Consider the following 22,838-nt stretch of genomic DNA (forward strand, 5'->3'; position numbering starts at 1 on the left):
ATCACTGCTACACAGGACCGTGATCTGCCTGCCTCACAGGCTGCCCCTGTCCAAAGCCAAGCGCCGCCCGCCCCCCCGTATCCATCTCATGCACACCCAAATCTCTGAAGGGGGGGCCAGTGAGAAAGGGACTAACCATACCCTCCCTACAGAAGAGCTCCCTGTCCTTTCTATCGAAAACTATAATATTTGGAATATTGTGGGTGAAAAAAAATGTGTTCTTTTTAAGAGTGACACTGGACATCTGGAGATGCTTATGTGCCCAAGGACCCATTGTTTGCCCTGTTGGTGCCTAGGCTCCCTGAGCGGAGAAGTGGGGGTAATAATAGCACCTCCCCCCAGGCTCACCAGGAGCTCAAATGGGTGAGGTGAGTTTAAGCGGGCCTGTCATAGACACTCATAGAACTAAGCTAATGATTCCGGCCTGGAGGGAAGAAACGCTCCCTGTCTGATCCATCTTTTTTTTTTTAATTAATTTTTTTTATTATATTTTGTTAGTCACCATTCAGTACATCCCTGGTTTCTGATGTAAAGTTCGATGATTCATTAGTTGCGTGTAACACCCAGGGCACCATGCAATACGTGCCCTCCTTACTACCCATCACCGGCCTATCCTATTCCCCCACCCCCCTCCCCTCTGAAGCCCTCAGTTTGTTTCTCAGCGTCCATAGTCTCTCATGCTTCATTCCCCCTTTTGATCACCCCCCTTCCCTATCCCCCCTCCCCTACCGATCTTCCTAGTTCTTATGTTCCATAGATGAGAGAAATCATATGGTAATTGTCTGGTCCATCTTACCAGTGGCGCTGGAGTCACATTGACTGCGTGGAGTAAGGCCTGACGGGAGGCAAGCTTTCTGGAGGGGGCAGCTCTGGGAGAGACTGATGCTCAGCCCCTGCTCCCCCGGCTGGGGGAGCCACACCGGGCCCATCCTCACATGCAGCCCCCACTGCTGCCAACCGTGCCCACTCCAGCGCTGTCTAAATAAGAAGCACCTCCTAGGACACTTGTGGGGCTCAGTCGATGAAGCGACGCCTTCAGCTCAGGTCATGATCCCAGGGGTCCTGGGATGGAGCCCCGTGATGGAGGGGGGCATCCCTGCTCAGTGGGAAGTCTGCTTCTCCTTCTGCCCTCCTCCCTGCTCATGCTTTCTCTCTCGCAAATAAATAAAATCTTAAAAAAAAAAAAAAAAAAAAGAATCCCCTCCTACAAACCTCCGTGCCTCTTGTCCCTCTCGTGTCTTTCACTAGAAGCCGAGCCTGAATCTGCAGGGAAGTGCTACTCCACGGTCACCCTTTCCCCGCAGACGTTCAGGTGTTCAAATCATGCTCAAAGCTCCTGACGGCCACATCTCCTGTAAAGCGACACACGAACTCATCTGTGCAACCGTGGGGCTGTACGTGGTCTGCACGCATGTTCTCTCATCAGAGCGGCCGTCGGGCAGCACCCTCTGCTTCTACAAACTGCAAGGTAACCAGCCTGAGGTTGTGATGGAGGGTATTTTTAAGGGTAAAATAGGAGGTTCTTGGTCTACAAGGCCCAGGACAATAACTCACTCCACTTAAACCTGTTCAGAAAAAGCGTCGCATGGCCTTCCTCTAACTAATACAGATGTACAGCACGGAAGAGCCACCTGGATCCTGAGCCCCTGTCACGTGCCCCAGCCCCCTGACCTTGGCCTTCCTTACTGCAGCTGCTTTTCACCAGCCTCCCAGCCCCAGCCCGGCCCGCCCTCTCACCCACCCTTCCTGTAGGCACCAGTCATTTTCAGAAACTCTTAACTAGTGTGTTTTGGTGAAAAAAATATTGCAGTAGAGCTGAACTTCCATATCCAAAGCCTTACAGCTGAAAATAACTACCATGTGTCATTTTGTTGCCATCAGTTTAAGGCGTCCGATTTTCTAAATCACTTGACAATTCCATAAAAAGAGTCTGATAGGGGCGCCTGGGTGGCTCAATGGATTAAGCATCTGCCTTGGCTCAGGTCAGGATCCCAGGGTCCTGGGATTGAGCCCCGTGTTGGGCTCCCTGCTCAGCAGAGAGTCTGCTTCTCCATCTCCCTCTGTCCCAGTCCCGCTTGTGATCGCTCTCTCTCTCAGATAAATAAATAAAATATTTTTTAAAAAGAGCACTGATAAAGAAATGACAAATTTGGAGCAAGCAAAATGTATCTTTGGCAATCAGCATTTTGATAGTCACATGTCTATCACTGATCTCTGCATAAATCAAAATAATAATGACACCAATTGGCACATAAAAATGGAAGGAAAACCACCGTGACCACATCTCACAGCTCAAGATGGTTTTCAGATTCTCTGTGTCTTTGTTGTTGCAAACCTGCTAAGTCAATGTGTTTCAAACCAAAGAGCATGTATCAGTCTTGGAGGTGAGAATGTGAGCCTGAGAGTATTTCCCTATTTTGTGTCTTCATTTTGAAAAGCTTAAAGAGTATTATATTGTCTGAATGACACGATACACGTAGGTGTCCCCGACGTCCTGTAGTACTGATTTCGAGCTTACGCCCGTGCCCGTGTTCACAAGCCCGCAATCACCTAACCCTGTTCAGCCCGTAATATGCTGGTGCACACCTCAGGCTGCCTCTAGGTCACAGGTCCTCATGCCAAAACCCCGTAATCTTCCAGCTGAACGCATGTCAAGTCTTCTCTTTTTTTTTCTTTTTTAACCAGTTTTAAAGTAAAATTTCAGTTTGGAAGCGATCATTTACAGTCAAGAAGCATTTTTCAAATACTAAAAGTGTGGTCTCTCAATTTAGTAGATTTCACTTGACGTCATGGAACCCATCAGTGTGGGGGAGTGAAGTACAATATCACAGAGAGAGCAGGGGACAGTGGCTAGAACCGCGGTGGCTGGGCTCCGACCCTCACGCCGCCACATATTACCTGTGGGGGCTTCGGTAAGTTACTTCACCTGTCTTTGCCTCGGTTTTCTTGACTGTAAAATGGGAACGATCTACGTGTGGCAAACATGATGTTCAGCAAGATCTCTAGTTCTCTACTGCCAGCTACATGTCCCCTTGAACTTAGGCGTGGCCGTAGGAAATGCTTTGGCCAATGGAATACCAGGGGAAGTGATGTGGGTGACTTTGAGGAGCAGTAGTTAAGAGCTGGTGCACTTCTCCAAGTGTTCTTCTCCCAGAGACACCATCATGGAAACCCAAGTTGATTTGGAAGTGACATCAGAGGGAAACTGAACCTTCAAAAATAAGTTGACGTGCACAAAAAATAGATGTTGGCTGAGTTAAGCCACTGAGATTTGGCATTGCTTTGTTTCCATCGCATAAACTAGCCTGTTCTGGCTGACACATCTCCCCACAGGATGTTTTGAGATAAATGAATCATGTACATAAACACAAAACATGCCGAGTACATAAAAGCTATACAAACATTTGCTAAAATTACTCCATTGCATGTATTCTAACATGCATATTTTTCACATTTTCACATCTTATAATTGATCGCATTTCCTATTTTAACTGGAAGCAGTGCATCTTTCCCTTTTTACGATTTTATTGATGTATTTAGAGAGAGATAAAGAGACTGGGGGGAGGCACAGGGAGAGGGAGAGAGAATCTCAAGCAGACTCACTGCCGAACGCAGAGCCTGGCACAGGACTCGATCCCACAACCCCAAGACCGTGACCTGAGCCAAAATCACGAGTCAGACGTCAACAGACCGAGCCACCCAGGCGCCCCTGGAAGCAGCATATCTTTCTTAGTGGTCACACCATAGTGGTGCATCTTCAATCCAATAAGAGAAACTTTTATTGTGATGACGATTTTAGGGGCAAGTGAGTAAAGAACAGGGCCCCCAGTGTCAATACGTGAAGTACTGCATTCCCACCTCGGGTGCAAACAAAGTTTTTGCAGTAGTTGGAGTGGAGGATAGTGAGGGAGAGTGGAAGACAGTAGTCACATGTGCTGAATTGACATTCTGACCACATCGATATCTGGAGCCGATGTATTATCAGGGTTCAATCTTTGCACACACCAACTGCTAGTGGTTCATTAGTAGTGAATACAACAGTAAAAATGCAAGAAAGGACTTTCAGTAAAAAGCTTTTTAAAACTTCAGGATTATTTTGGAGGTATATTCATAAGTTAATTTACCTATCTGAATAAGAGACTCAGCTAACAGCAAATTCATTGGATATTTTTCTAGCAAAACATCAGTCATCACCGTAAACTAATACTAATCTGAGTTTTCTTTGTTTTTATAATTTCCTCCGCATTGAATCTGTAGATTAGTTTTAGTTTTAGAGCTGTAGACAAACTAGAAGTAAAAGACTTTTCTTAGTTTTGTATTTGTACGTATCAAAATGGAATCGTAAACATAATGAAGTCAAAACAGGAGGCCTTTTAAAAGGGGTTTTACATTATTTAGTTTTGAGAAACACTGGCTCAAACTGCACAGCCCTACCATTGTCTTAGTTTGTCTGAAACACTCCTAAAGCATTCTCTGTACAAGACGGCCTCGCAGACATGCCCACCAGAAAGACAGCCTGATCCGACAGCCAGCGTGCACGCTGAAGGCCGTGTCCGCACGCTCCGGCCTCCAGCCTCAACCTCACCAGACCGCCCTGGGGTTCGACCCCTCCGGAGGCTGCTGCCGCCCAGCCACGGCGGGCCAAGGCTTGCAGCGCGAGGCAGGCGCGAGAACAGACCGCGCTGCAGGGAGAGAGAGAGACGGTGCAGGATTAGCAATCCACGCGGGCCTCACTGAGCGGCAGGGGCCCCATGGTGGGGAGACAGCCTCCATCTGCTGCCTCCACTGCCCCCGCCCCCCGGCTTGTACTCACACACCCACCGAGGCCCCGCTCCTGTCCGGGCTCCTGTTGGGGCTGCCGGTGCCCCCCGGGGGCTGGCGCGGCTGTTGTCACAACCACCGGAACAGCTGGACCCACACCCACAGCATCTGTGTCGCCGTGCTCATCACCGGCACTGGCATTTCCCTCGACCAAGCCAGCTGCACAGTGCGCTCAGCTGGTTTTACAACAGAGATCAAGGAGAGTCTTGTTCTGTTCGCGCCTTGATTGGCATTTGGACCTCGACTGAGTTCCTTAATTAATTAATTAATGATTTGGAAACCCTTATGAGAAATCAAGTCATCTTGGATTCTTGGGAAAATACAATCATCCAAGGTGAAGAGCTGAAAAATCACTGAAATGTGATTACCTGACTCTCTGAACCAACATACGAGTTAAGACAACACCACTCTGAAACCAGGAAGCTTTGGGAATCAACTTACCTTCTCCCAGGCCTGCAGACTTGGGAGCTGTGGAGGATTCTGCTTCTATCCCGCTGTCTCGGGAGAGAGAGGGAGACCCAGAGCGGCAGAGTCACCTTCCCAAGGCCATGCAGGTAACAAGCCGCCAGCGTGTCAGAAGCCAGAGCTTCCAACCCAGAGGAGCCCTCTTTCCAGACTTGCAGAACATGTAATATTCCATTTCTTTTTGTTCCCCTTCTGTGGCTCTCAAGCACAGCACCGTGCATGAGGACTAGGCCCTCACGTGTGGCCCCGGATTCCGGTCGCTGAGCCATCCATGCACACACGTTGCGAAGCATCCAGGTGAGCGCCGAGCGGAACAGCTGTGGGGCCCTGAGAAACAAGGCTACGCTTCGGGGCACGTGGTCAAGGCCTGAACCCACAAAAATCGCGGGCTCAATGAAAACCACTTGTGGGGGCATCTAGGTGGCTCAGTTGGTTAAGCGTCTGCCTTTGGCTCAGGTCGTGATCCTGGAGTCCCAAGATCGAGCCCCGTATCAGGCTCCCTGCTCAATGGGAAGTCTGCTTCTCCCTCCCCCTCTCCCTCTGCTCCTTCCCCAGTCATGCGCTCGCTCGCTCGCTCGCTCTCACTCACTCTCGCGTGCGCGTGCATTCACTCTCTCTCTCTCTCAAATAAATAAATAAAATCTTTAAAAAAGAAAAAAAGATGGGGTGCCTGGGTAGCGCAGTCATTAAGCATCTGCCTTCAGCTCAGGGTGTGATCTAGGAGTTCTGGGATCGAGTCCCACATCGGGCTCCTCTGATGGGAGCCTGCTTCTTCCTCTCCCACTCCCCCTGCTTGTGTTCCCTCTCTCGCTGGCTGTCTCTCTGTCAAATAAATAAATAAAATCTTAAAAAAAAAGAAAAAAGAAAAAGAAAGGAAGGAAGGGATGGAAGGAAGGAGGAAAGAAAGAAAGAAAGAAAGAAAGAAAGAAAGAAAGAGAGGGAGAGAGAGAGAAAGAAGGAAAGAAAGAAGAAGGAAGGAAGGAAGGAAGGAAGGAAGGAAGGAAGGAAGGAAGAAAAAACCACCTCGTGAACGTGCAAGAATGGGGTTAGGGTGTTGTCGAAGGCTGAACAGTGTCCCCAGCATAACGAGCCCCAGTACCTATGAATGTGACCTCATTCGGAAAAGTCTTTGCAGACGTAACCAACAAAGATAAGGTTATTGGGGTGCATCCAAATCCCGCATGACGGGTGTCCACCTCACAAGAGGAAAAGAGGCACAGAGGGGAGCCCTGTGAAGACACACAGGGAGAAGCTGCGTGAGGACAGAGGCAGAGAGCGGGGTGCATCTATGAGCCAAGGAACACTAAAGGGCACTGGTAACCCCCAGACGCTGGAAGAAGCAAGGAGGGAGCCTCCCCAGTAGGTTCAGAGGGAGCACCGCCCTGTGGACACCTTGATCTGGCCGCGGAGCCCTGAGAACATACATTCCCGTGGTTTCGGGCCCTGTGGCCTGAGGGCTTTGCGATGGCACCCCGGGAAGCTAATGCAGGTGCCGCACAGTTTGACTCACGCAGCCCGGCCTGCGCTTGTTTAGTGGTGATTTGGGACATTTAAGCTCTTCAAGGGCACCGCCCAAAATTTCTGGAATGTTACAGCATCCTGCAAACATGAAGTTATAGAGAGCAGCCGCACAGACGCTCTCATTTGCCTCAGCCTCCCACGTCCTCCTCATCACTAAGGACCCTAGACCCTCCGCCGCTTCTGCTCCTCTACCAGCAAACACCGTCTCTCCCTGCTCTCCCCTCTGAGCACCCGATACAGTCAGGTGGCGATGACTGTGACCTGAGCCCGCTGCCTCCTTACGTCACGACTGCACGCGGGTCATACATTCTTCAGCAGACAATTCCCGAGCACCTGCCATGTGGCAGGCAGGACGAGGACCTAGGATACTGCAGTGAACCACAGAGCAAGAGCCTCTCCCAGGGACAGACAGACAGACAGAGACGAGAGACAGGGAGATGAGAGGACAGACAGACAGATTAGATGGATACATGTCAAAGACTGATAGACAATGATGGGAAGGATGGAGATAAGTAGCAGCAGGTAGGGACGCAAATGAGAAAAACAGCAGGTAGTGATAAACACCAGGCAAAACCAAGGTACATTTTATTTTGTCTGGTCAGGACATCATGAGGGGTGACTCCTGAGCTGAGGTCTGGATGCAAAAGCAGCTCTAGCCACGTGCAGGGGTGGGGACAGCATCCGGGGCAGAGGGCATAGCTGGTGCAGACACGGGCAGGGGAGGGCAGGCGTGGCTTGTGGGGCCGCAGTCCCTCCACCACGTGCCCACTCCCACAGCCCCAGGCGCCCCAGCTTTGGAGCTAGCCATGGCAGAGTCCCCTGCTTTGGGTCCCAGTGCCCCTTCCTGCCGCTGTGCAGGTCATGAGAACCAGTAGAGATGCTGGGACCCAGTGTCTGTTACGCACAGAGTCCTCAGGCTGCCAGCAGCTAGGACACCTGGGTTCTCATTCCAGAGGAAAATACTGCTTCGCTGTTTTAAACCACTAAGGTTTGGGGATTGTTTATGATCCACCTTTGCCTCGCAAGAGACTCTGTCTCTTACAGGACGGAGAAGGAAGGTGCGGGAATGTCTGCAGTGTGGCACCAAGGAGGTGAAGAGCAGCGTGGCAGGAGCCGGGTCCGAAAGCCTGTGAGGGTCAGCCAAGGGCATCGGGCTTTCTTTTAAATGCTCTGTGAGCGTAAGTAGGAGACTGGCCTATGAGAGAGAGGGTAAGTGGGTAGTAGGAGAGAAATCCCTGAGAGCAGGACCCCACAAGCTCCAGGTCAGGTCTGCTCATCTTTATAACAAGGATAATAAAATTGCCAGCATCACGGGTGATTGTGAGGATTAAGTGAATTAATTCACGCACAGTGCCAAGCACACGGCAAATGGTCAACAAGGGGTGAGTGACCATCGTCACGCTTACCATTAGCGGTTAGCCACCCGCTCCACAAGCAGCGCCCCAGCGGACTGCCAGAGCTCGCCCCTAACGTCAGCTCTGCCCAAATGTGTTTTCAAGCGCAGGAGCCCACGTGGGGAATAAGCCTTTTAAAAACCAGCATTAAATCGAGGAGAACTTGGGAGGCACAGCGCTGCCGAGCAGGCGCCCAATTTGGAGCCGCGGCGATGGGGAAAAGGCAGCGATCGCTTTAGTAAATTGAGCAGACAGGCCGGGCCAGGAGCTGGGAGCACTGGCGGAGGAGCAGAAACCTACACGGACAGCATGTAAGGAGGAGGTTCGTTAAATGTCCCACTGAGGATCAAAGGGAAGGATGCTGCCCGAAAGTGCTCTTGACACCAGCCTATCCTGAAGCCCCTACTCTGAACTATTGCTGTGTCCATCTGTCCCAGAGGAAAGACTCAAACCCCCTGAGAAGGCCCCTAATTATGTGACCAGGCAAGGGTGCGGGGACAGGGGTCGGCAAGAACACTGATTACCTCGTAAATTAGTGACTATTGTTGCACTGGCTTTTAAGCTCTGGTTTAAATGTCGCGGCAGCATCATTAGAAATGGTCTTGCCTCCGTTCAGGACGCCGTGAGCTCACAGGCGCCCCCGCGCTTATCAAAATGGTAAGCTGCTGACCAAGCAGAGATGCATCTGAAGTTTGTAAACCAAAACCTATAAAGTGTCAGCAAATGCCAGGGTGACCTGCAGATGCTAACCCTCCGGCTTCAGGGGTTCAGGAGATGTTCCCTGTAAACAGAGTTTCATGGGCCCTAAATGGAAATGCTGCCAATTAGCAAGTGGCAGGACTGGTGCCAAGGGCACTGGTTCTCCTGGGCGCCCATGATGCCCACTCTCGAGTGTCCTGGGACCCCAGGACCCCAGAGGACCTGCGGCATATTCCAGCCCCAGTCACAGAAGTGAGGGTGTCCCAGGGAAGGGGGAAGATAGTTGTCCAGGACCCTGATCTCACTCCCCACACTTGGGATTGTATGCTCAGCCTCTTCCTGCTTCCCCTGCCACCCTGTCCCCTGAGGCACCTGTCTCTCCTTCCAACTCTGTGCTCACTCGGAGGCAGAGCTCTGCTTCCCACTCAGCCTCATCTCAACTTTCCCTGTCTCCACATCCACCCCACCTGTGGGCAAGGAGCCCTTATGGAAGGGGCGCTCTGACTCAGGGTGCCCCTCCATCCAGGTCTCTGCCCCACCTCTCTCCGCACTTCCCCCTCCCACAGCCCCTGTGGCCCTCTTCCTCATCCCTGGCCTCTGAAGCCTGCCCGCTTCCTGTCCTACACAGGGTCCTTCCACCAGAGCCCTTCCAATCTCCAAATCCAAGGGGTTTCTGATTTCAATTCCTTTCCCCTGCACCCCTCTGCTGCACCTCCAGAGGTGGGCTTCTCCCCAAGAGAAGTCAGGTAAGCTTGAGGCCAAGATGAGGCCTTGCCCTCCTCCCTGCCTCTGCACTGGGCCCCAGACCCTCCCCGGGAGGAGCTGGATCTCTGGGAGAACAGAGTGGGGTGGGGGTGGGGGTGGAGTTGAGGGAGAGTGAGGAGAAAGAAGGAGAAAATGTGGAGGGGAAGAGAGACTGGGAAGGGAGGGGGATGGGAAACTCACCAACTAAATGGGGAGGAATGGGGAGGACTGGAGGGGTTGGGGGAGGCGAGGAGTGGGGAGAAGGATGGGGAAGAGGGTGGTGAGGAGAGGGGAGGACTACAGGGGATTGGGGGTGGGGAAGAGTAGAGGGGAGAGAGGTGGGGAGAAGGATGAGGGGAGGGAGGGAAGCAGTGGGGAGGACTGGAGGGGGTGGGGAGGGAGAAGTGGGGAAAGGGACAGGGAGGAGCAAAGGGAGGCGTGGGGAGGAGGAAAGGCAGTGGGGGGTGGGGGACACAGGGATTAAAATCCGTGTGTCCATGTCAAAGTTGCCCTCTCACCGGCTGGAGGAGCCAACAGGACCTGAGAATGGAAAAATCGGGTTCTCTCCCAACTCGGCTATGAAACAAAGGGGCGGGATGGGTACCTGGTCCCTGAGGGAACCGTGCTTGGGCTCCAGAGAACCTTCTGAGGAGGATGGCCTCAGGTGTGCTGGAGGGGGGTGAAGGGTAAATGGACTAACAGGCAAGTGGCGGGTGCGGTCCACACTGAGGCACCGTCCACAGGGGTGGGGGACAACACTGACCTCAGGGCTGCCTGCCCCAGGCCAGGCTGGGGTCTCGCAAGCACCCTCCAGAGTGCCCCCCATGTGGAAATGGCCCTCGAGGGACCATTCTAGGAGAAATGAAAGATTGAGTCTTGTCCTAGGGCCCTGGTCTCCTTCCTCGTAGTCACTGCTTATTCAAATCCCTTCCCCACAGTCCAGCGCTGCCATGTGTGGGTCGAGACAGAGCCGCGCAGCTGGGAGGGTCAGCAGACACTCATTTTTCTCTGTCGGAACTCCAGTCCCAAGACCCAGCAGCTGTGGGCCAGGAAAGAGAGCTCCCGGAGGGGGTCACGAGGTTGCAAATACCCACGAGGTTGCAAATACCCACACAAGCCCCGGCGCCTTTGTCCTCCTGAAATACGGAGGCGAGAGGCGGCTTTCCCCCTCCTCTTATGCTCTGTTGCTGGGGATTTCTCCGCACCCTCTGGCTTCCATGCCAACCTCTGAGCTGGTGAATCTCCCCCACCGCACAGCCCATTCTCTGTAAGCCAAGAGTTTGGTTCTCTCCACCGTAGATGAGCCCCCTGCACACAGTAGGAGCTCAACGCAAACGGAACGTCACTGAGATGCACCCTTGTCCTAATGCCCTCTGCCTGCTGAAGCCCGAGGCGCTGGGCCCTGCCAGCCTCCTTGCCGCCCCTCCGCCCTTCCCAGGCACCCCCTGGGGAGCTGCGAGCCTGGGCCCCTCCCAGGCCAGACCTGGAGACTCAGCACTTTTGCTTTTCCAGCCCTCAGGGGAAGTGAGGCCGGACCCGTTCAGGGGCCAGAGCATTCTGCGTTGATGACACCCTGCGAGGACCTATATTTGTCTGCAGCTGCGAAGACGAAATGAAGCATCAGCGGCGCCCCTCAGCTGCAGGGCAGCTGGGCCGCGGAGGAGGATGTGGGCATGAAGCAGCAGCACACAGCTCCCCAGTGCACCTGCCCCGTCCCTCTCCCCAGTGACAGGTGACAGGCCCATCCTCCTCGCTCAAGGACCGCGCGTGAGAACTTGGAAATCCCTCCCCCATCAACACGGTCTTGTGCAAGTTCCACCAAATACTTTTTTTTTTAATTTTAAGCATCACTTCCCTGCCAAAAAATGAGTTGTGTTTGCTTCAAAAATACTACACAACTCAGAACTGGCGAGTGTAAATGGCTCTAAATTTAGCAAACATTGTTCACCCAACCAATGTGCAGTCTTTCTCTTCCCACCCTGTCCAGCCCTGCCTTGGCCCTGAAGTCAAAGTGGAGCCGGACGTGCATTCTCCCACGCCCCTCCCGGCCGTACCCCCTCCTCCAGCCGGGGAACAACTGCTCAAAGGTGCACCCCGCTGCACACGTGGCCGAGCCACCCCGCCCCCCCTCCCCCGCAGAGAATTGTGTCCTGATCCCCCCACTTGGCAAACAACAGTCCTGCAGTGGGTGGAGATGAGAAAAACATCTGCCTTCCCCATCTGGTGGGCCTCAGACTGCCTTCCCTGAAAGGCTCTGCAGAGGACAGAGAGTTCCAACCGGCTGCAAACTCCCGCGCAAAGGGACCATTTGGAAAGTGATTTCATTCTGGGGCCATAGGTGTGGAGGGCCCTGCCAGCAGGCCAGGAGCCCTGTGACCCTACTCCTGACCTCCATCCCAGACTGTTTTTTTGGTCCTGGGTATCGACACCGTATCAAATACCACCCAAGTGCACGTGTCTCCGTGCAGCGGGCTGACAAGGTTTCTGAAAGGGCACACAGGGCATCTGAGCAAGGCTCACGTGACTCCAGCAAGGAGCGGGTGCCAGGGGCCTTCCTCCCTGCGTTGCCGGCTCCATTTCGACTATGAAGACTGGAAGGACTCCTGTTCCTCCACCACCTGCTGCCCCCTTTCTGATGACAAGCAGTCCGTCTCGCTGCTCGTTCATCTGACCTCCACTTACTGTGACTTCCTCCAGACGCTCCCGTCAGCGCCATCCGTGCCACACATGCCACCAGGATGCTGAGGGCTGGGCCTCCCATCTCTAGGCTGCACTTCAGCTCTGCGCGAAGCCGGTGAGTGTTAGCAAGAAGCAGAGGGCAGCCGGCGTGGTCTCCACGGCACACGGACTTGCCCCGGACTCGCCGCCGTCATCGGCTGGCTACTCAGAGCCTTTTCTCCTCCAAGGAGTAAACTGTGCACAGGAGAACGAGGAATTGCTTTTCTTGAGCCGACCGAAGTTTTAATTTTAAAAAAGTAAAAGCCAGCCTTTTATGGAAGTGGGAAATGGAACAGGACATCCAAGAAAGTAATCAGGTTGAGACAGAAAGAAGCAAAAACCCGCACGAGCACCTCCTTGGCTAAAGCCAGGACCTGGGACTTCTCTGGCAGTTCCCGTGAGTCCAGATGCTCCCGTCTCTGGCGCTCCCTGTACTGGGAGCCTGGACACCAAGGAATTGCACGAGACACTCGTGAGACTACAGATATCAGGGGTGGGAGTCTGACGCCCGGGGTCTGAGGGCAGCCCAGCATTCCGTCGCGGGGGTGTGTTCATTCCAGGTGATCCAGAGGCACAGGTCTAGACTCCTCTCCACAACCCAGACTTGCTCATTTTCCTCCCCTATCCGTGAAATGTAAACACCAGGCTTTTGTTATAAAAAGGATCAGAAAAAGATGATAAATTGCAAGGAAACAAATACCTGGGCTATTTAAATGCAAGGTTTACCATGAGTACTGTCTTGGCGTTTATTTTATATGCCATACTAGTTTACGAACATTCTGCAAGGTTTTAATAAGGCATTTTATATTCGTAATCAAATCTTGAAAGCAGAGGGGCCCCCCTAGCTAATTTGTCTCAAATCAACTTTATTTATTAGTAGAAAACGGTGCTTAGGAGCCACTGGTTTACACCAGCCCCCAAAATGCTGCTAACTTTCAGCAGCCTGTGAAAGTACCAAGCCTCCCCTCCCCTCCGATGTGCATGTGTTTGTGTGGTGTGTTGAAGAGCTATAAACACCTGCAGCCTGACAGGGACGTTCAGGAGGAGAGATCACGGGCAGCCCTCCGTGCTTCATGCGTGATGAAGAGAAGTCCCTTCCCGCTCTGTGATTTCAGCACCACGAGGCTCTTGGGACCTGTTGGCCCCGGTCTCCCGAGAAGTGTCCCACCTGCTCCGACCAAGTCAAAGAAGAGCCCGTGGTTGGCAAGGGGAAGGGGAGACTTGGGGAATCGTTTTGCCAAGCCGATTGTGGATTCCCTCCTGCCTTTCATCCTGCCTGGTCCCCGTCAGAGCCAAACGGGAATGAATCACACCAAAGAAGAAATCACTGTGTCCCGTGCCTTGCTGGGGGCTGCCACCATGACCTCCCTCCTCTCCTAAGGAAGAAGGCTGATGCACTCACCATGAAGGATGTGGACTGGGGACACAAAGGAGAGGCTGTAACCAAAAGGTTCCTTTGAAGGTGCCTATTTAATGAAAGTTTTCAAAGGCTAGGACCTCCCAATTGGCTGGCCTCCCCAGGTGTCCCCAGGGTCTGGGGAGGGAGAGTGCCATCAGTCAGTCTGACACGGTGAGGCTCTCCCCTCCATCAGCCACCCCAGTATCTCTCTTGGGGTCTCCAACTTGGGGTCAGCTGCAGAGAACATTTCCTTCCAGGGGCCACCCCTCATTTGCCATCTGCTGACGGGATGCACATCCCCCTGGAGCCATCTTGCTAGAGCAGAGAGCAAGGCCCCGAGGATTCCGTCGTGCATGGGCAATGCTCCTAGGACATGGTAAGCTTATCACTGAGCTGAAGGAAAATCGTGTGCAAACAGCCAGATTGGGTCTTCTTCCCTCTGATGATGGGGTCGAGGGTGTGGTGCGAATAATGGGTCATATGCCCAGAGTGTTGTTGCCCACGCTCTTCCCTCACAACTTCTCAGTAAGAGAACCTATCATGTCTGACAACGATGCATGTCAAATGCCATGAAGGCTAAAAAAGAACTTTAACTGTAGCGATCCACCAATAAAATAAGCTGATTTTGAGACAAATTAGCTATAGTGGGCCCTCTCCTTTCAAGATGTAATTATGAAGGATAAAATGTCATATTAAAATCCTATCAATATTTATAACTAGTAGGATACCTAAAATGAATCGCAAAATAATACACAATAAACACTGTATTTAAATAGCATGGACATTTTTTTATGTTTTATATTTTTCAATCCCTATTGTGTTGAAAGCCCACATCCCATCTTATAGATTCAAGGGAAATGCAGCTGAGGAGAAACCTGGTTCCACCAGCCCAAGCCAGTCAACTCCCAGTACAGAATGAGGCCCGGAGTGCCCGGCACACACGCCCACAGGCCACCTGCACCCGGCCCCCTGAGCCCACCATGCCCTCACCTGCACCTGGCTGCAAGACAGAGAAAGCCTGCCATAGAAAGGTCTCGGAGAATTCTTCTAGCATTACAAGTTCTCCATCCCTCATCACATGGAGAAACTTTAGCCTTCTGAACAGAGCCCTCAAACCACAGAGACTAGTGCCCCAAATAAAAATAAAACAGATGTCAGCTGGGAAACCAAAGTGATTCATCACCTTATCTCCCCAACCTACCTCCTCCCCTTGCTTCTCACATCCTCGGCCTCTTGCCAGTGTTCTGGGGTAAAGAAAAACCTGCGGTGACCAATTAGGGGGACTGGTTCCAGTCGAGGCTGCCTTGGCTTGAGAAGTTGTTTGTGATACAAATGTGGGACATTCAGCTCGTGGGACAGAGGAAGGACCCTTTTTGTTTCTGTGATAATGTTTCTATGAAACGTGGTAGGTTTTCTATCACAGGAATAATCTAGACAACAGGTTGTCATAATTTCTGCATGGCGCCTTAGGCCCATCTGCGTTCGCTCACGCAGCTCTCAAGAAAGAGCACGGCTCTGTGCGCAGGACTGTCCTCCTGACCCAGGGAAATCTTCATTCCTTAGTTGGCCATCACAATGATGCCGCTGGAGAAGGGACTAACCTACACCACGCTTCAGTGCACGTCCTGAGTTTCAGACATAATAGCCATTGCATTTTCTACCTCAGGGCCTCTTGCTCTGAAAAGTGAGAACCTCCTAGAAATGAAAGAGAGAAAGCTAAGGGGGAGCATGGAGCCAGGGAAATGCTTACAAATAAAAATCTAGGGGTGCCTGGGTAGCGCACTTGTTAAGCGTCTGCCTTCGGCTCAGGGCGTGATCCCGGCGTTCTGGGATCGAGCCCCACATCAGGCTCCTCTGCTGTGAGCCTGCTTCTTCCTCTCCCACTCCCCCTGCTTGTGTCCCCTCTCTCACTGGCTGTCTCTCTCTGTCAAATAAATAAATAAAATCTTTTTAAAAAAAAATCCCAGAGCAGCAGAGTTGTACTTCCTTTTGAAATGCAATCTCTTGGTCATGAGTCGCCATTACGGCCTGGTGGCTCGAAATCCCGCGTGTCTGACCAGCAGTGCAAGTCATTGGCCAAATCGAAGCATAACCAGGTCTACCTAAAGTGAGCCTAGTCACGAGCCATCTCCTTGTCTCTCGCCGATGTTGGGTTTGATTCCTTCGGCCTCTTCTTTGCCTTTGTGTCTGGAAAGACAAAGTAAGATCCGGATTGTCGTTCTGCCTCTTCTGTCCTGTTTTCCCGAGAAAATGCTCTGCGATCCCTCCTGGGAACCTCCCCCCACCTCCAGGGCGAGCCTCTGCCCAGCAGTCTGCATTCTGTGCTTGGGTGAAACGGCGCTCATGCCTTTCAGCAACAACAGGTGTATGGCTTAAGCTCGGAGATGAAAACCCTCTTTGCTTGGAGATGGCACTTGTCACAGGTGGGGTCTGCTCCGTGCACGTCACAGAGAAACACCGTCTCCTCCCAACGCCCTACTTCCAGCCTCTGCAGACATTTCCTGAAGTCGCCACCCACATCACAAACGGCTGCTTTTTCTTCTCTGTGAGCTCGTTCACAGCATGTCTGAAGTGCTCTGGTTTAAATTTATCCCACGGCCTCGCCGGAGCCGGGGATGTATGCCTCTCTCTCCAGTGATGGGGTTTACGGATGGCTTCTGATGTGCCCGAATTCCAGAGTTATGGGAGAGTGGAGCAGATAAAGTAAAGGCTATGGCTAAACCAATTTATAGGAAGAGGGGAGAAAATGCAACCCAGGCAGAAGAAAACTGCATTCTTTTCCCATTGAATGTCAAGTGAATATGGGACTTTTGCAAGCATCTCAGAATTTATACCCATGCCCATGCATTTATATCCCAATTACTCAACACCATGGGAACCAGGTATTTTTGACTGACACATTAAATATAATAAAGACACAAAAGAAAGAAAAAATTGCCAAGATACAGATCTCCTCTGGGTGTAGGTGTTTTTCTAGGTGGTGATTTAATGAATTTAAGCTTTCAAGGAAAGGTTTATGTTCATTGTTTCCCCCATCCCAGCACCAGACCTTAGCTTAGTGGTTTTTAAACTGAGGGGGCATCAGAATCACCTGGAAGCCTGTGAGAACCCAGGTCTCTGGGCCCCACTGCAGAGATTCCCCTTCAGTGAGTGCGGGGTGCAGCCCATGAACACACATTCCTAACAGGTGCGGCAGAGGCTGGTGGCCTGGGGACAGCGCTCGGAGAGCACTGGCTTCACCTGGGGCTCAGAGATTTCACAAACAGAAGGACGGCTGGGGGATGAGACCCCCGCCACTAACGGTCACACAAAGCCACTTCTGCAGGCTCTATCTGCGAAGTCCTCCCTTCCTGTTCTGCTGTATGTCAGTGTTCCAAACTCTAGAATCCAGCTAACGATACAGCGTCTCAGCCAAGGAAAATGCCGTCCTGACCACATTCTAAGTGATTTCAAGTAGACGTACTACAAATTTCATTTGGGTTTAACAGGAAAGTTTCACATGTTAATCGAACACCAGCTGAGCACTAACAGCACACGCACCGAGGATTACCTATGTGATAGCGCGGACAGAGGACGTTACTGCTAAACCCAGTCCTTAACAAGCAGTAACGAGCTGTCCCGTGAGAGACCAACCACGTGGCTGTGGGAGAAACAACGTTCACGTGTGAGTGTCTCTCCTTGCACACCTCCTGATGCATGGCTGCAAGCGGACTTGATTTGGGACGGAATCGTCAGATTTTGTCCTTTCCCTGCCCTGTGTATGAAGGTGCTTGCATGACTCACTTACTTGCACTGACTTGTACTAACACGAGGTGCACACACAACCACCTCAATTTCTAGCATTGGAGTGAAAAGAGTAGCAACTACAACAACGAAACTACTAGAACCATCTATCGAGTCTACTACGCTTCGTGCTCTGCGTGAGCTAGGGATTGTGACAGCCATTTTCTGATGAACGGAATCAGGGCTCAGAGGGATTAGACTCTTGACCAAGGCCCCACAGGAGATTCAACGGCAGAACTGAGGCAACACGCAGCTGTCTGCCCCCAAAGCCCTTATGCTTTATCGCTAAAGCTACCTTGAGCATCACACAATTTAGAATTTATAAAATCTTAAAGATGTTTATGTGGTACATAATAGAACTATTTTATGAGGCATATCAGAGAATATAATTTACATGGTACTAGTACAAGGACTGAGGTTCAGTGAGATGGAGAGATTTGTGTGAGTTCACAGAGCAAGTCCATAGAAACCAAGACTCTACCTCTACTCTATCATTTATTTGGGGTGGCAGATTCATATTCAATAAATAAGTTAAGAGATATTTACCAAATATCCACAATGTACTAAGTGCTAATAAAACATACTTGCTGATAATTTTAATGATGGGTCAACTTGAATGACAAGTTATGGTGGATGATGAAGGATAGCCATATATTCTTTGACACGCTTCCCTTTGAGAGAAGAGGACTGTTTCTCTCCCCACCCACCCCCATCCCAGGCTCTGGGCTAGTCTATGACTGTTTTGACTAGTAGGGTAAGGAGGAAATAACATTAGGCCAGTTCTGGGCATAGCTTTCAAAAGAACTGGCAGCTCCCACCCTGGCCTCCTGGAGGCCTGAGCTGCCAGGTAAGCAGTCCAACTGTCCTTCCTTAGACGGCTTATGGGGAGGCCCTGAGATGACATGGGGAGGAGTGGAGCCCAGCTAAACCCAGCCTTCCATTTATCCCAGCCAGCATGCTAGGCTTCTGAAGAAAGACTTCCTGAAACCCCAGGCTAGCCTAGCTAGTAGCCAAATAATACCAGATAATCCCAGCCAATGCAACATGAAGCGGAAGAGTCATCCGCCTAAGTTCTGCTCAAATTCTTCACTCCCCAAACTATGAAATGTAACAAAATTACTTATGTTTTAAGTCACCACATATTGGGTTAGCTTGTTGCGCAGCAATAGTTTACCAGGAAAAAAACAAAAAACAAAAGAACCCTTATTACCGAGAAGTGGCATGGTGCTGTGACAAAAGTTTGGGACCTGTTAGTAGAGAAAGGTCTAAAAGGTTTCAAAGTTCCTGTTAGTGGGAAGGAAGGACAATGAGAAACTGTCCCTGGAGGCTGGGGGAAGGGTGAGCCATGTCACACAGGGGTAAGCTCTTTGAAAAAACTCTCTCTTGCAGTAACGTGGAAAATGGAAGGTGTATCTGTAAACTCATGAATTTGGCCAAGAACGTTTCCAGGAAGCACATAGAACTCTTCTTACAATTGCCGTTGTATGAATGGCATTGAGTAAAATTCAAGAAGACAAAGATGAACCAAAAGGGGGACTGTTCATATTTTTAGCAGAATGTAGAAGAAATATGAAGGAGCCAGGGCTCACTAGGTTTGAAAGTAAAACTCCTTCTTATCCTTAGCCCCTCACAGTAAAAGATTCTCAAAGGAAAAAATGGCTTCAGGGCAAAGATCAAATCTAGGGTGTTAGCGCAAGACCCTTTGTTAAGACCAGAGAAGATCTAAGGTGGCCTCTCATAGATCATTTCAGACAGACAAACATCTGGCTAAGGATGTCTGAGGCCCACCTCGCAGAACTCCTCTATTAAAAAAGATGGCTTCCAAGAATCACAAGGGCATGTTTCCAGAACAGCCTCTGACAGAGCTAAAGATAAAGAAGGGCCTTCATGACTCAAGGATGTTGAGAAGGAGAGGGGCCGATGAGAGCTCGCCCTTCTAGCTGACCGCTCCAGACCTCACCCACCTGAGCAAGGCCAGCTCACACCCTCCAGACCAAGCCTCCTTGCTGCTCATGATGCCCAGCTCCAGTCAACTCTACGTGAAACAGAAGAAGTGCTGAGCCAAGGCTTGCCCAGACTCCCAATCCCAACAACTGTGAGATATAATTAAAAGGTTGGTATTTTAAGCCACTAATTTTGGAGGTCAGTTGTTATGCATCAAATGATAATAATCATTATGACATGAACTTTCACAATAAATAAGAGAAGCCCTCCAAAAATCAAACAGTAATTTTTAATCACCTTTTATGTGCTTGTAAGTGCAACAGGTCCCACCAAAGTATAACGTGCTACTGGCAAACACCTAATAACCTGATCCAAGAGTTTCTTACACTTTCTGCCCCAGTAGATAAGGCTGGCTTTCATCCTCCTTCAGGAAGCCCCTCTCTTGACTACCATGGCACACTGGCCTTGTAATTCTCTTAACTCAGCTATTCAAAGTAACTATCATTTTCTATTTTCACCCCTACCACCCTAGTTCTGAGCCATCATCCTACCTCTTAGGTAGGGCTGTTGTGATTGCTTTCTAACTAGTATCTCTACCTCCAAGATGTTCTAAACCTCATGCCAAATTAATCTTCCCAGAGTACAATTCTGACCATATGCAGCCTTACCTCCCACTAGAAACAAACTATTCACCAGTCAAAATATACTTTCTCCATCCCCCAAATACATGCCCCCCCTCGATCTTTACACACAGCATTTCTTTCTTGTAGAATAACATCTTTTCCTCGGCCAACATCCATCCTGACACTTGAAAATCAGCAACGTTCTGATCTAATTCCTAAGCCACCATTTGCTGCTGTTTTCCCCGTCTGAGGGGAGTGTAGAGTCAACCCCAGCCTAACATTATTTCCCCCAAACTCCATGTTTAAGAGATGGGTTTTTGGACACATTCAGCCAATAGCCAAGTGATTCATTCATCGTTTTTCCTCTACCAGATTCCAACCTTCTCAAGACTGGGACTATATCCCCCTCCCCATAAGACATTCAAAACGTTAGCTGAATACATTGGGGAAGATGGACCTTGACCTTAAAACATTTTATATCCAAAACAAAAAAGACTAATACAATGAACACTTGAAGAACAAATAGACAGGTATAATTAACTCCTAAATTACATAGTACAGATTCTAAGTGCTTTAGTAGTTTGTGCAAGTAAGGAGCCTTTGCTGAGAGCTGGAACCATCAAGCAAAACTTGATGGAAGAAGCAGCATGTGCACTTGCAACCTCAGATCGGGAGGAGAGAAGTGGAGAGGAAGTAAGCCCCTGTGGACAAAGAAATCAACTTGAGCAGGGAGAGGGGAGAATAAACAGGATACACCCACAGGTGAGTGCAGAAGTGGGCTTCAGTTCCTTCCCCAAGGCCAGGCACCTCTCCTAGGATAAGAAATCCTTATTATTGTCCTAACCAGAGTCTTAAGGTCTTTGGCTATAAAATCATAAAAGTATTTCCCAGACCCAGAACTGGGATATGGAAGGGTAAAATGTTTGAATCTGGTACTGCTTAGGAAAATCCAGGAAATATTATTACCCTGTGCACTGTGTTTTTAAGCAAGTATTTCCCCAACTTGTAAAAATCACATAGAGGAGACATGTCCACCCCCACAGTGAGATTCATTGCAATGAACGCTGAGCCAGAGGCCCACAGCTCCCCAATCTCTTCTCAGCTTGAAGACCCAAAGTCATTTAAATGAACAGGAAGGCCCCTAGAAGAAAAGGGTAAGTGCTTGAGGTAGAGACCCCATGCTCATCCATATCAAGTGCTGTTTTCCTAGCCACACAAGAAGATTGCAGGAGTGAGGCCAGACTTTGGGCCAGCTCTTCACGCACTGCTAGTGAAGATCCCCTGTAATTTCCGCCATGGACCATGAAAGCAGGTGGATGGGGGTGCCTCAGAACTGAAGCAGCCTATATGAGCCACCGCGTGGAAGACGGCCGCCCTGAGAGTTACCTAGACCCACAGATGACTGTATGTGGGACAGAAGTCACCATGTATGTTAAGCCATGAGATGTGGCTGCAGCACGACCTCGCCCATCCTGACTCATTCACTAAGTATCTAAGTATATTTCCTAATCAAAGTGTTCTTGTCCTCCTTTTAGAGATAGGGGATCTGTGACTCCAAGAGCTTTGAGTAAATTGCCCTGGGTCCCGCTTGACCTAGGGCACAGAACTAGCTCTCTGACTCTGTATCCTGGGGAGTTTTCACCTGGGTTGGACTTTCTCCCAAGAAAATGAAATCTTCTACAGATCATGGATATTACCCAGAGAAATGGCACACAATGGAAATAGATCTCATAATGTATATTCAACAATAGGATGCCCATTAGGGGAGGGATGCCTCTCCTTACCCCCCTGCCAACCAGTAAAATAAGAACTTCTGCCAACACATCCGTTCTTCTAGGAGCACTGGGGAGAAGCAGCTGCCTCCTGTCCATCCCTGTGAGCTCTTTCCTAAGGAGGGTGAAGAAGGCATATGGAACAACTGAGACAATGAGAATCTGACAACCAGTGGTCCCTGGTCCTCTGAGAGCTGGAGTCCAGAAGTAAAGGAAGCTGCTCGTGAGGGAAGTTTCTTCGATCCTAGCTTTCTTCCAGACCCAGTGTGCCCTCAGACTGTGAGTCACTGAAGCAGGTGCTGTCCATCTGCTGGGCCTCTGAACTCTGCCAATAAGTTCAATTTAGGGGGAAAAGAGTATGAAGCTCATTTTGGCCTCACATATAAGTCCTGTTCTATCCAGCTTTTCCAGGAAAGAGTAAATTTGACCCCTGTCTGAATTCTATATATCTTTCTCCACTAGTCCAGAATTCAGATGGGGTAAATTGACTCCCTCAAAATCCACCAACACCATTTTCCTGAAAGAAAAATCAACAGAAATAGTGCTTCGTGTGAAACAGCCCATTTAGCTCAGAATACAGAAACACAGGACGTGCCAACAGTTGCTCATGTGACATTCCTGAACTTCCGCTAACTAGGACTCCACATCTACAGCCCCACTCCAAATAAATAAAGCTCCGGGCCTGACATTAGTCAACTGACATTAGTCAACTGGTTTCACTGCGTTCTGGGGCCTCATAGTGGTCCTTCCCCTTCTTTTCCTTCACTTCTCTGCATGCACGGGGACCTGGCTTCCCACAGCGAACCCCGGGGTCCGCCCATTGTCATCAGAGCTGACACGAGCCCTGGATGCAGCACTGACTGCTTAATCATGGCTTCAGAAACAAGCCCCAGAGTGTCTGTGCCTTTGAGGAGCCAGATGACAGTGATATGTTTGTGTGGTTACCTTGAAAACA

This window comes from Ursus arctos, unplaced genomic scaffold, assembly GCF_023065955.2.
Source record: "Ursus arctos isolate Adak ecotype North America unplaced genomic scaffold, UrsArc2.0 scaffold_13, whole genome shotgun sequence".
Taxonomy (NCBI): Eukaryota; Metazoa; Chordata; class Mammalia; order Carnivora; family Ursidae; genus Ursus; species Ursus arctos.